Source organism: Aristolochia californica, unplaced genomic scaffold (assembly GCF_029961685.1).
Source record: "Aristolochia californica isolate CCGP_79_NKW_82.1479 unplaced genomic scaffold, dmAriCali1.0.hap1 SCAF_8, whole genome shotgun sequence".
NCBI lineage: Eukaryota > Viridiplantae > Streptophyta > Magnoliopsida > Piperales > Aristolochiaceae > Aristolochia > Aristolochia californica.
In genome coordinates, this window is record NW_027182279.1 from 32,220,834 (window position 1) to 32,232,329 (window position 11,496).

The following is an 11,496-nucleotide window of genomic DNA, read 5'->3' on the forward strand; positions in this document are numbered from 1 at the left end:
TGAGAAATGGCATTTAGTGCAATACTTTTATCAAGGTCTTACACCCCAGGTTAGATCCATGGTAGATGCAACGAGTGGTGGGAGTTTGATGGGTAAGAGTGCTAGTGAGGCGTGGGACTTCTTTGAAATGTTGAGTGATCAATCTCAGCAATGGGGTTCGTCATTTAATGTTGGTAGGAGATCCCACGAAGCCAAAAGAGGGGGTCTCTACGAGGTTAGTGAAACACCCATGCTCATGGCCAATATCGAGGGGTTGACTAGAAAAATTGATGCCCTTATGGTGTCCAAGAGTTCACCTTCTCCTAACCCATCTACTATCTGTGCCATATGCTCTGGTTCATCTCATCCCACACAAATGTGTCCATCTAGTTCATCCTACCCGGAGCTCATTGAGGACTTGAATGCAATCCAGAATTTTCATAGACCAAATAGGAACGATCCTTTTTGGGAAACATATAATCTGGGTTGGGCTAGGCACCTAAATTTCTCATGGTCCAAGGGCCCACAGGTTGGGGGTCCTCCAGAGTTTACTCAACCCCAAGCTCTGCGCCACACTTCACTCAATAGCCATTGATTCCACAAAAACCTTCACTTGAGGATACACTTCAATTATTCAGGCAGAATACACAGTCCTCCATTGCTAAACTTGAAATGCAACTGAGTCAGTTGGCCAGCCACATTAGTGAACAAGCACAAAATAGACTCCCGAGTCAAACCATTCCTAACCCCAAAAGCACACATGAGAGTGGGTCGAGTTCCAATCCCCACCACGAGCAAGCCAAAGCCATAACCACCCTTAGGAGTGGTCGTGAGTTGAACAATGGGGTAGGGACCACTAAGTCTAAGGAGTCAAAGGATGACAATGGGGGCACATCATTGAGTGAAGAACCTCCAAGTTCTCCACCAACAGCCAAGCAGATCCCTAACCAAGTCCCACCAGCTCCTTATCCGCAGAGGTTATCGGGCCCACCTAGGAAAGGAGATAGCATGCATGAAACGTTGGAACTGTTTAGTAAGGTTCACATTAACATTCCACTTCTTGATGCTATTAGGCAAGTCCCTGCCTTTGCCTGATTTTTGAAAGACCTTTGTACACAGAAGAGAAAACAACATGTTAACAAAAAGGTCTTTCTTATTGAGAATGTAAGCTCAATTCTGAAGCACAACACTCCTCCTAAAGTTAAAGATCCTGGATGTCCCACAATTTCATTTGTCATTGGTGAACATACCATCCAGAGAGCTCTTCTTGACTTAGGGGCAAGTGTGAATTTGTTTCCTTTCTTTGTGTACCATCAATTAGGTTTGGGGGAATTGAAGCCTACTCCCATCACACTTCAAGTAGCTGACCATTCTGTCAAGATACCACGAGGAATAGTTGAAGATGTTTTGATAAAAGTGGACAAATTTCTGTTCCCGGTTGATTTATTGTTCTTGATACAGAACCAGTAGTCGATGTGACCAACCAAATTCCTGTCATCCTAGGACGTCCCTTCTTAGCCACATCTAATGCTATCATTCATTGTAAAAGTGGTGAGTTGGAGTTGTCTTTTGGAAATTTTAAGGTCTCATTGAATGTATTTAATGCTGGGCACCACCCACTTGAGTTTGATGATCTGAGTCCTGCATTTAAGATAGAGACTGTTATGCTTGATGACGAATCCACTCTTGAATCTTTTGAGTCTTGCAAAACATCTTTAGACATGGACTATTTTGATGAGGATACATATTTCCGAGAGGTCGACTCTTTACTCAGTTCTGTACCTCTGTTGGAGGAAGCTTATGAGGTTATCACAACTGATCATCCACGATCTTCACCTTGACTTGGACAAACCTCTTGAAACTTCCAAGCTAGATTTTAAGCCACTTCCTCCCACGTTGAAGTATGCGTTCTTGGGGCCCATAAACTCATTGCCAGTCATTATTTCCTCTAATTTGAGTACTGAACAGGAGGAACAATTGACTGAAGTTTTACAAGCACACAGAGAGGCATTGGGGTGGACTCTTCATGCCTTAAAAGGGATTAGCCCCTCCATATGCATGCATCGTATTCATTTGGAGGAGGGGACTAAAGCCTCACGTGAGATGCAACATAGGTTAAATCCCCATATGCTGGAGGTTGTGAGAGAAGAAGTCATCAGGTTGCTTGTGACAGGAATCATTTGCCCTATTTTCGACAACACCTGGGTGAGTCCAATTCAAGTTGTCCCTAAGAAAGGGGAATAACGATAATGAAAAATGAGAGTGGTGAATTGATTCCCACAAGAACTACCACCTAGTGGCGTGTCTGCATTGACTATAGAAAACTTAATTCCACCACTAGGAAGGATCACTTCCCACTACCTTTCATTGATCATGTGCTAGAGCGATTGGCCGGCCACATTTTTTATTGCTTCTTAGATGGATACTCCGGCTACAATCAAATTCCCATTGCTCTAGTAGACCAGGAAAAGACCACATTCACATGTCCGTTTGGCACCTATGCTTACAGACGCATGCCTTTTGGTTTATGCAATGCGCCCGCCACTTTCCAACGGTGCATGATGAGTATCTTTTCTGACATGATTGGTGACTTTTTAGAGGTCTTTATGGATGACTTTTTTGTGTTTGGCTCTAGTTTTGATACATGTCTGCACAATCTTTCACTCGTATTGTCCTGTTGCATTAAGTCCAATTTAGTCTTGAATTGGGAGAAATGCCACTTCATGCTAAAAGAAGGAATTGTTTTAGGACATGTAGTGTCTGAGCGGGGTGTAGAAGTGGACAAAGCCAAGGTTGACCTAATTGCCAATCTACCACCACCTACTTATGTGAATGGGGTGCGTTCTTTCCTTGGCCATGCTGGGTTCTATAGGCGCTTCATTAAGGACTTTAGCAAAATTTCTCGTCCTTTGACGAATTTGCTTGCTCAAGATGTTGCTTTTGCCTTTGATGATGCCTGTATTCATGCTTTTGAGACACTGAAGAAATGTTTGTCCACTGCATCCATTGTCCAACCCCCTACTTGGTCTTTACCTTTTGAGTTGATGTGTGATGCCTCTGATTATGCATTGGGGGCTATTTTGGGGCAAAAGACGGATAAAATTCCCTGTGTCATTCAGTATGCTAGCCGCACTCTTCATGATTCTGAATTGAATTACACTACCACTGAGAAGGAGTTGCTAGCTGTTGTGTTTGCCTTGAACAAATTCAGATCATATCTGTTAGGGTCAAAGGTTATAGTGTTTCACTGATCATTCTACTTTGAAGTACTTATTATCCATCAAGGACACTGAACCTCGCTTGATTAGATGGATCTTGCAATGGCAAGAATTTGACCTTGAGATTCTAGATAAGAAGGGTTGTGAGAATGTTGTTGCTGATCATCTATCTAGGATCTGTGTAGCACCTTAGGAAGGATTCCTTCCTTTAAATGATTCCTTCCCTGATGAACAACTTCTCCAAGTATCCCAGTTGCCTTGGTTTGCTGACATATTCAACTATCTTATAACTCATAAGATTCCTGATTATTGGAGTAAACAAGATCGGTTGAAATTCTTTTCCCAAGTCAAACATTTTTTTTGGGATGACCCTTATTTGTTCAAGGTGTGTCTTGACCAAGTCATTAGGCATTGTGTACATGAGCAAGACTTTGCCAACATTCTTGAATTTTGTCATTCCCACGCATATGGTGGACATTTTGGTGCTAGAAAGACCGCGGCTAAAGTCTTGCAATGTGGTTTCTATTGGCCTTCATTATTTAGAGATCCCCATGAGTTTTGTCATGTGTGTGATAGATGCCAACAGACTGGTTGTTTGTCTAGGAAGAACATGATGCCTCTTAACCCCATTCTTATTATTGAATTGTTTGATGTGTGAGGTATTGACTTCATGGGTCATTTTCCTGTCTCGTTCAGCTATCAATACATCCTTGTTGCTGTTGAATATGTCTCTAGATGGATTGAAGCTATTGCATGTAAGACAAATGATCACAAAGTGGTGGTAAAGTTTTTAAAAGAAAACATCTTTAATCGGTTTGGTACCCCGAGAGCGATCATCAGTGATGGGGGATCTCATTTTTGTAACAAAGCATTTGAGACCTTATTGAAGAAATATTCCATCACTCATCGGGTGTCCACTCCGTACCACCCACAAACTTGTGGTCAAGTGGAAATATCTAATAGGGAGATCAAATGGATTTTGGAGAAGTCGGTTTCGCTTTGATAGGAAAGATTGGTCCACTCGATTGGACGATGCTTTATGGGCCTATCGAACCGCTTATAAGACTCCTATTGGGATGTCTCCATTTTGCCTAGTGTTCAGCAAAGCATGTCATCTACCTGTTGAGCTTGAGCATAGAGCTTATTGGGCCATTAAGGCTTTGAATTTTGATTTGACTCAAGCGGGTGAGGAGAGAAAATTGCAATTGAATGAGTTGGAGGAGATACGTCATGATGCTTATGAGAATGCCAAACTGTACAAGGAGCGAACAAAGCTTTTACATGATAAATCTATTTTTCGCAAGTCTTTTACTGTTGGGCAGAATGTTTTACTTTATAACTCACGATTGCATTTGTTTCCAGGGAAGCTAAGATCCAGGTGGTCCGGTCCATTTGAAGTTACACAGGTGTTTCCTCATGGCGCTATTGAGATCCGCAATCATGGAGACGGGTTGGTCTTCAAAGTTAACAGTTAGAGGCTCAAACCGTATCTTGAGAATGTCCCCACACCGGAGGAGGTGATGGTGATTTTCTTGGAGGAACCTGTCATTTCATCTTGAATGCGTCAGAGTCTTGCTTACAACTATAAACTTAGCACATTGTGGGCAATCCCCACATTTCTATCCCTTTGTACATTACAATTTTATTTTTGGTTTATTCATTCTTATTTGGGATAACCTTTGGTGTACTTTGGTCTTGATTGATTGGAGGTCCCCTGGCGATGCCAGCCCCATCATGGACTCGGGGTACTCTCTTGCCGGCTGAGAGTATAAATGGTTCCGGTAGTCGAGGACCAGACTTTTGGTCCCTAGTTTGAGAGGTCTGTACTCAAACAACCGTTCTGGGATTGACCAGTTCGATCTTGAAGTATTGAATGAAAACCTTATGGTGAATAACTTAAGGACTTGTGTTCAGCGCGAGATTCCTGCTGCCTTCAGTGGCCAGTCACACGGAGATTTCTTCAAAGTGTGATGTGGGATAGCGGTTTCATCTACGGATGATTACCTACGGGTACAGCTGATACGAGTAAACCTTTTTCGAGGGAGACTATGTATCATTCCTGGGGGTCTTCATTGACTTTTTGGTATTATTGTTGATGACCAAACATATATGGTCCCACCTATGGATTTAGGAGCCCTGAGGGAGCTTAACCCTTACTTTGCTGGAGTAGAACTAGCTAAGCTATTATTCCTTTTTGTAGTCGTTTTGGTGTTTTAACTTTTCCCCATTGAGGACAATGTCAGGTTTAGGTTTAGGGGAGGGGGGGGGGGGGGGGGGGGGGGGGAACGACTCTTTTATGTCTTAGCAATAATTTTCTTTTGATTTCTGTTCGTGGTTTTCAAATTACTCCTCTCAGTATGTGGTTAACATTAGTAGAGTTAAAATAAGTTGCTCAAATGTGTTTCGAAATTTTTCGTAAAACTGTGTAGAATATGCCTATTAGAAATCTGATATCATTTGTTGTGATCCATAAGAATTCAGTGGGATAACTTACTATTGCATTAGACTTGGAACTTAGTTGCAAAAGAGAACATGTAAATCTAGTGTTGATCTATGTCAGTCTGAATAGTCTTGTATTCCTGTTTGAACTCATTCCTTTTTATACCTCAGTGAAATTCCTTGTTGTAATGTATGAATGCAAATGGAAATGCTCTTGCTTGCAAAAGACAGATAACTTCAGAAACAGCCTGGGCAAACCCAGGGACATGCATCGGAACAGTCGGTTACTTAAAAATAAGTGCATGTGCAGTGAAGACGAATACAAAATGGTGGTAATACCAAAAGTATTCAGTAAAACAAAAATTACACTGGTAATAGCAAAAGTGCGCTGGTAATAGCGTAAAATGGGTTTAAATCTGGAAGTAATGAGTTTCCTTAACTTTGATGATGAATTGTAATTTGAAAGAAGTTGCAGGTCAAGATTGAAACTGGTATATTTCTTTTGTGAGATTGTCAGACAACAGGCTTACTCTACTATTTTCTCTTAATTGTGATGTGACCAGGATTTTATTGTTATTTGTTGCCTCTTTGTTCTGTTGAAGTAATTGCTTATGGGTCACATTGGTTCAGGTGGAGTAACAATGAGTGTATTTGGATTGATAATATGCTATATTTTACACAGGTTTTCAAATTGTGCAGGGTCTCATATGATTTTCAGATATTTTACGATATTAAGTGTTAGTCATATGCTAATGAGGAGTAAATTTTCTTTAGTTTTCTTTTTATATTATTGATTAAGATGAATTTTGTGGGTAAATTCCATGCAAACCCTCACCAGACATAACTCGTCCACTACTGCAAAGTAGGGGTTTAACGGCTTGTTGCATGCGCTAAATGCAATCGTGCTCCCTACAAAAATGGCATTTTGTTTCCTAGGCTTAATTTTGGTTCGATTGTTGTTTTGCTAGGGACTAACAAAGATTTAGGTTTGGGGGTGTGATAGATGCCATATTCTGACATGAGAACTAGGTTAATTATAATAGAATAACCTTTGTAATTGTGTTATAGGTTGTTATTTATCAGTTTTCAAATGAAACGTGCATTTATTGAATTTGGCATTAATCACAGTCTATATTGCATATTTTTATCTCCTGAATTATATTTCATTGCTTTTAGGGTTTATTTCTTCCTGAAATGCTTTTTATGGATTCAATTATAGAATTTCAGGAGAATTTTGGTGGAGAAGGAGATATTTACCAAAATGCCCTTAGTGAAAGCGAGGTGATTTTTTTAGGGCAAATCGTATTAAAACAAGGGGGGAACATCGACCGAAATAGAGCCCGTCGACCGAAACAGAGGAGCGTCGACCAAAATAGGGGAAGACCAAAGAGGATTTTGCCACCGTCGTTCGCCACGCCACCATCATCCACCGCCGTTCGGCAACCGAGAACAGACCCGAGGAGAGCTCAAGAGAGTCTCCATCGCGACGAGTTCGACAGTGCTAGTTTCTGTTCACTAGGCCGAGAGGTGACCCGAAAGGGCTCCTTCGGTGCCAATTCCGCATTCCGACCATCCTCCGGCGTCGATTACCTATTTCGGACCATTCCCGGAGCTATTCCACTCCGACCGAGACTCGAGAGAGCAGGTTAGAGGACTTCAGCTCCATTTCGTTCTTCGCCGGTCATCACCTCCGTCCGTGGGCTTCTATCCTTCTTCGACGGCATCGTCTCTACCTCCGGCCACTCGCTCTTGCTACCCGAAGCCATCAATTTCGGGAAATTGCAACACCCGTGAGAAAGAGTCTGCTGCCCAAGCGAGAGGAAGGAGAAGGGGAGTAATTCGTCATTTTGGAATTTAATTTTTCTATAGTTTAAACTTAGGTTTTGAATGTTTATTAAATGTGATTTGATAATTAATGTTTATCAAATATTTGTTTTCAGGATATTTGATTAAATTAGCTAGTTAGGGTAGGATTATAATTTAGGTTGGATTTTGGTATTTTAATCCGATTTCTGTCTTTCACTCTATGCGCCCGAGAGGGGCTAGATGCAAGGATTGAGAAATCGGATCCGTGGTTACGTGGCGCTCGAGAGAGGCATGAATCACAGTAAAATCCAGAGTTGATAATTTTAGCATCATCACAATAGGAAATTGATTCTCTGCATTCTATTGTAATCCGATCTCTGTCATTAACTCTAGGCGTCCGAAAGGGGCTAGACGCAAGGATTGAGAATCCGGATTCGTGGTTACGTTGCACTCGAGAGAGGCACATATCATGGTAAAATCCACAGTTGACATTTCCCGTTGTGCAAGTAGTTAATCAGATGATTGCTTGATAATTTAGGATATAATTAGTGTTTAGTTCAGATTAATTCATCATATTTGGTTAGGCTAGTTGACTGAAGAATACACAAAATTCAATCTTCCCGATATGATCTGAATTTGTTCAAGGCAAACACAACAGCTAGCAACTCCTTCTCAGTGGTAGTGTAATTCAATTGAGCATAATGAAGAGTTTGGCTTGCATACTGAATGACACAGGGAATTTTATCCACCTTTTGCCCCAAAATAGCCCCCAATGCATAATCAAAGGCATCACACATCAACTCAAAAGGCAAAGATCAAGTAGGGGGTTGGACAATGGGTGCAGTGGACAAGCATTTCTTCAGTGTCTCAAAAGCATGAATACTGGCATCATCAAAGGCAAAAGCAACATCTTGAGCAAGCAAATTTGTCAAAGGATGAGAAATTTTGCTAAAGTCCTTAATGAAGCGCCTATAGAACCCAGCATGGCCAAGGAAAGAACGTACCCCTTTCATAGAAGTAGGGGGTGGCAGATTGGTAATTAGGTCAACCTTGGCTTTGTCCACTTCTATACCCCGCTCAGACACTACATGTCCTAAAACAATTCCTTCTTTTACCATGAAGTGGCATTTCTCCCAATTCAAGACTAAATTGGACTTAATGCAACAGGACAATACGAGTGAAAGATTGTGCAGACATGTCTCAAAGCTAGAGCCAAACACAGAAAAGTCATCCATAAAGACCTCTAAAAAGTCACCAATCATGTCAGAAAAAATACTCATCATGCACCGTTGGAAGTGGCGGGCGCATTGCATAAACCAAAAGGCATGCGTCTGTAAGCAAAGGTGCCAAACGGACACGTGAATGTGGTTTTTTCCTGGTCTTTTGGAGCAATGGGAATTTGATTGTAGCCGGAGTATCCATCTAAGAAGCAATAAAAATTGTGACCGACCAATCGTTTTAGCACCAGATCAATGAAAGGTAGTGGGAAGTGTTCCTTCCTAGTGGCAGAATTAAATTTTCTATAGTCAATGAAAACACGCCACTTGGTGGTAGTTCTTGTGGGAATCAATTCACCACTCTCATTTTTCATTATCGTTATCCCCCCTTTATTAGGGACAACTTGAATTGGACTCATCCAGGTGCTATCAGAAATAGGGTAAATGATGCCTGACACAAGCAAAACTGATGACTTCTTCTCTCACAACCTCTTGCATATGGGGATTTAACCTACATTGCATCTCACATGAGGCTTTAGTCCCCTCCTCCAAATGAATATGATGCATGCATATGGAGGGGCTAATCCCTTTTAAGGCATCAAGAGTCCACCACAATGCATCTCTGTGTGCTTGTAAAACTTCAGTCAATTGTTCCTCCTACTCAGTACTCAAATTAGAGGCAATAATGACTAGCCATGAGTTCATGGGCCCCAAGAACGCATACTTCAACGTGGGAGGAAGTGGCTTAAGATCTAGCTTGGAAATTTCAAGAGGTTTGTCCAAGTCAAGATGAAGATCCTATGGATGATCAGTTGTGACAACCTCATAAGCTTCCTCCAATAGAGGTACAAAACTGAGTAAAGATTCAACCTCTCAGAAATATGTTTCCTCATCAAAATAGTCCATGTTGAAAGATGTTATGTAAGACTCAAAAGATTCAAGAGTGGATTTATCATCAAGCATAACAGTCTCTATCTTAAAGGCAGGACTCAGATCATCAGACTCAAGTGGATGGTGCTCGACAGTAAACACATTCAACGAGACTTAAAATTTCCAAAAGACAACTCCAACTCACCACTTTTACAATGAATGACAACATTAGATGTGGCTAAGAAGGGACGTCCTAGGATGACAGGAATTTGGTTGGTCACATTGGCTACAGGTTCTGTATCAAGAACAATGAAATCAATCGGGAATAGAAATTTGTCCACTTTTATCAAAACATCTTCAACTACTCCTCGTGGTATCTTGACAGAATGGTCAGCTAGTTGAAGTGTGATGGGGGTAGGCTTCAATTCCCCCAAACCTAATTTCTGGTACACAAAGAAAGGAAGCAAATTCACACTTGCCCCTAAGTCAAGAAGAGCTCTCTGGATGGTATGTTCACCAATGACACATGAAATTGTGGGGCATCCAGGATCTTTAACTTTAGGAGGAGTGTTGTGCTTCAGAATTGAGCTTACATTCTCAGTAAGAAAGACCTTTTTGTTAACATGTTGTTTTCTCTTCTGTGTACAAAGGTCTTTCAAAAATCGGGCATAAGCAGGGACTTGCATAATAGCATCAAGAAGTGTGTTAATGTGAACCTTACTAAACAGTTCCAATGTTTCATGCATACTATCTCCTTTCCTAGGCGGGCCCAATAACCTCTGTGGATAAAGAGCTGGTGGGACTTGGTTAGGGATCTGCCTGGCTGTTGGTGGAGAACTTGGAGGTTCTTCACTCAATGATGTGTCCCCATTGTCATCCTTTGACTCCTTAGACTTAGTGGTCCCTACCCCATTGTTCAACTAATGACCACTCCTAAGGGTGGTTATGGCTTTGGCTTGCTCGTGGTGGGGATTGGAACTCGACCCACTCTCATGTGTGCTTTTGGGGTTAGGAATGGTTTGAATTGGGAGTCTATTTTGTGCCTGCTCACTCATGTGGCTGGCCAATTAACTCACTTGCATTTCAAGTTTAGCAATGCAGGACTGTGTATTCTGCATGAATAATTGAAGTGTATCCTCAAGTGAAGGTTTTTGTGGAATCAATTGTTGTTGAGTGAAGTGTGGGCGTGGAGCTTGGGGTTGAGTAAAACACAGAGGACCCCCAACCTGTGGGCCCTTGAACCATGAGAAATTTGGGTGCCTAGCCCAACCTGGATTATTTGTTTCCAAAAAAGGATTGTTCTGGTTTGGTCTATGAAAATTCTGGACTGCATTCAAGTCCTCAATGAGCTTTGGGTAGGATGAACTAGATGGACACATTTGTGTGGGATGAGATGAACTAGAGCATATGGCATAGACAGTAGATGGGTTAGGAGCAGGTGAACCCTTGGACACCATAAGGGCATCAATATTTCTAGTCAACCCCTCAATCTTGGCCATGAGCATGGGTGTTTCACTAACCTCGTTGCATCTACCATGGATCTTACCTGGGGTGTAAGACCTTGATAAAAGTATTGTACTAAATGTCATTTCTCAAACCCATAATGCGGACACCTATGGATCAAATCCTTCCATTTCTCCCAAGCCTCATAAAAGTGTTCACCTTCCTGCTGCATAAAGTTGGAGATTTCTCTCCTGATGGCTGTAGTTCTCTGAATGGAAAAGTACTTGGACAAAAATTTTATGACTAATGTGTCCCATGAAGTAATGCTACCCACCTCTATGGAATTAAGCGAAGACTTGGCCTTATCCTTAAGTGAAAATGGAAAAAGTCTTAACCAGATAGAGTCATCTGAGAAATTCTGGAATTTGAAAGTTGCACAGATATCTAAGAATTCCTTAATGTGGTAATAAGGGTCCTCCTTTTCCAACCCATAGAATGTAGGGAGGAGTTGGATCACACCCGTT

The 11,496-nt window shown here is 41.6% G+C and overlaps 1 non-coding gene and 1 pseudogene across 1 annotated transcript; one reads left to right on the top strand and one right to left on the bottom strand.

The window, feature by feature from the left end:
- Positions 1 to 7,282: 7,282 nt before the first annotated feature.
- Positions 7,283 to 11,496, bottom strand: part of LOC137938417 (uncharacterized) — a 6,515-nt pseudogene continuing 2,301 nt past the window's right edge.
- On the top strand, positions 11,125 to 11,232 carry LOC137939611 (small nucleolar RNA R71). Its single transcript, XR_011109990.1, has one exon. It is a non-coding gene; the product is annotated as a small nucleolar RNA R71 (small nucleolar RNA).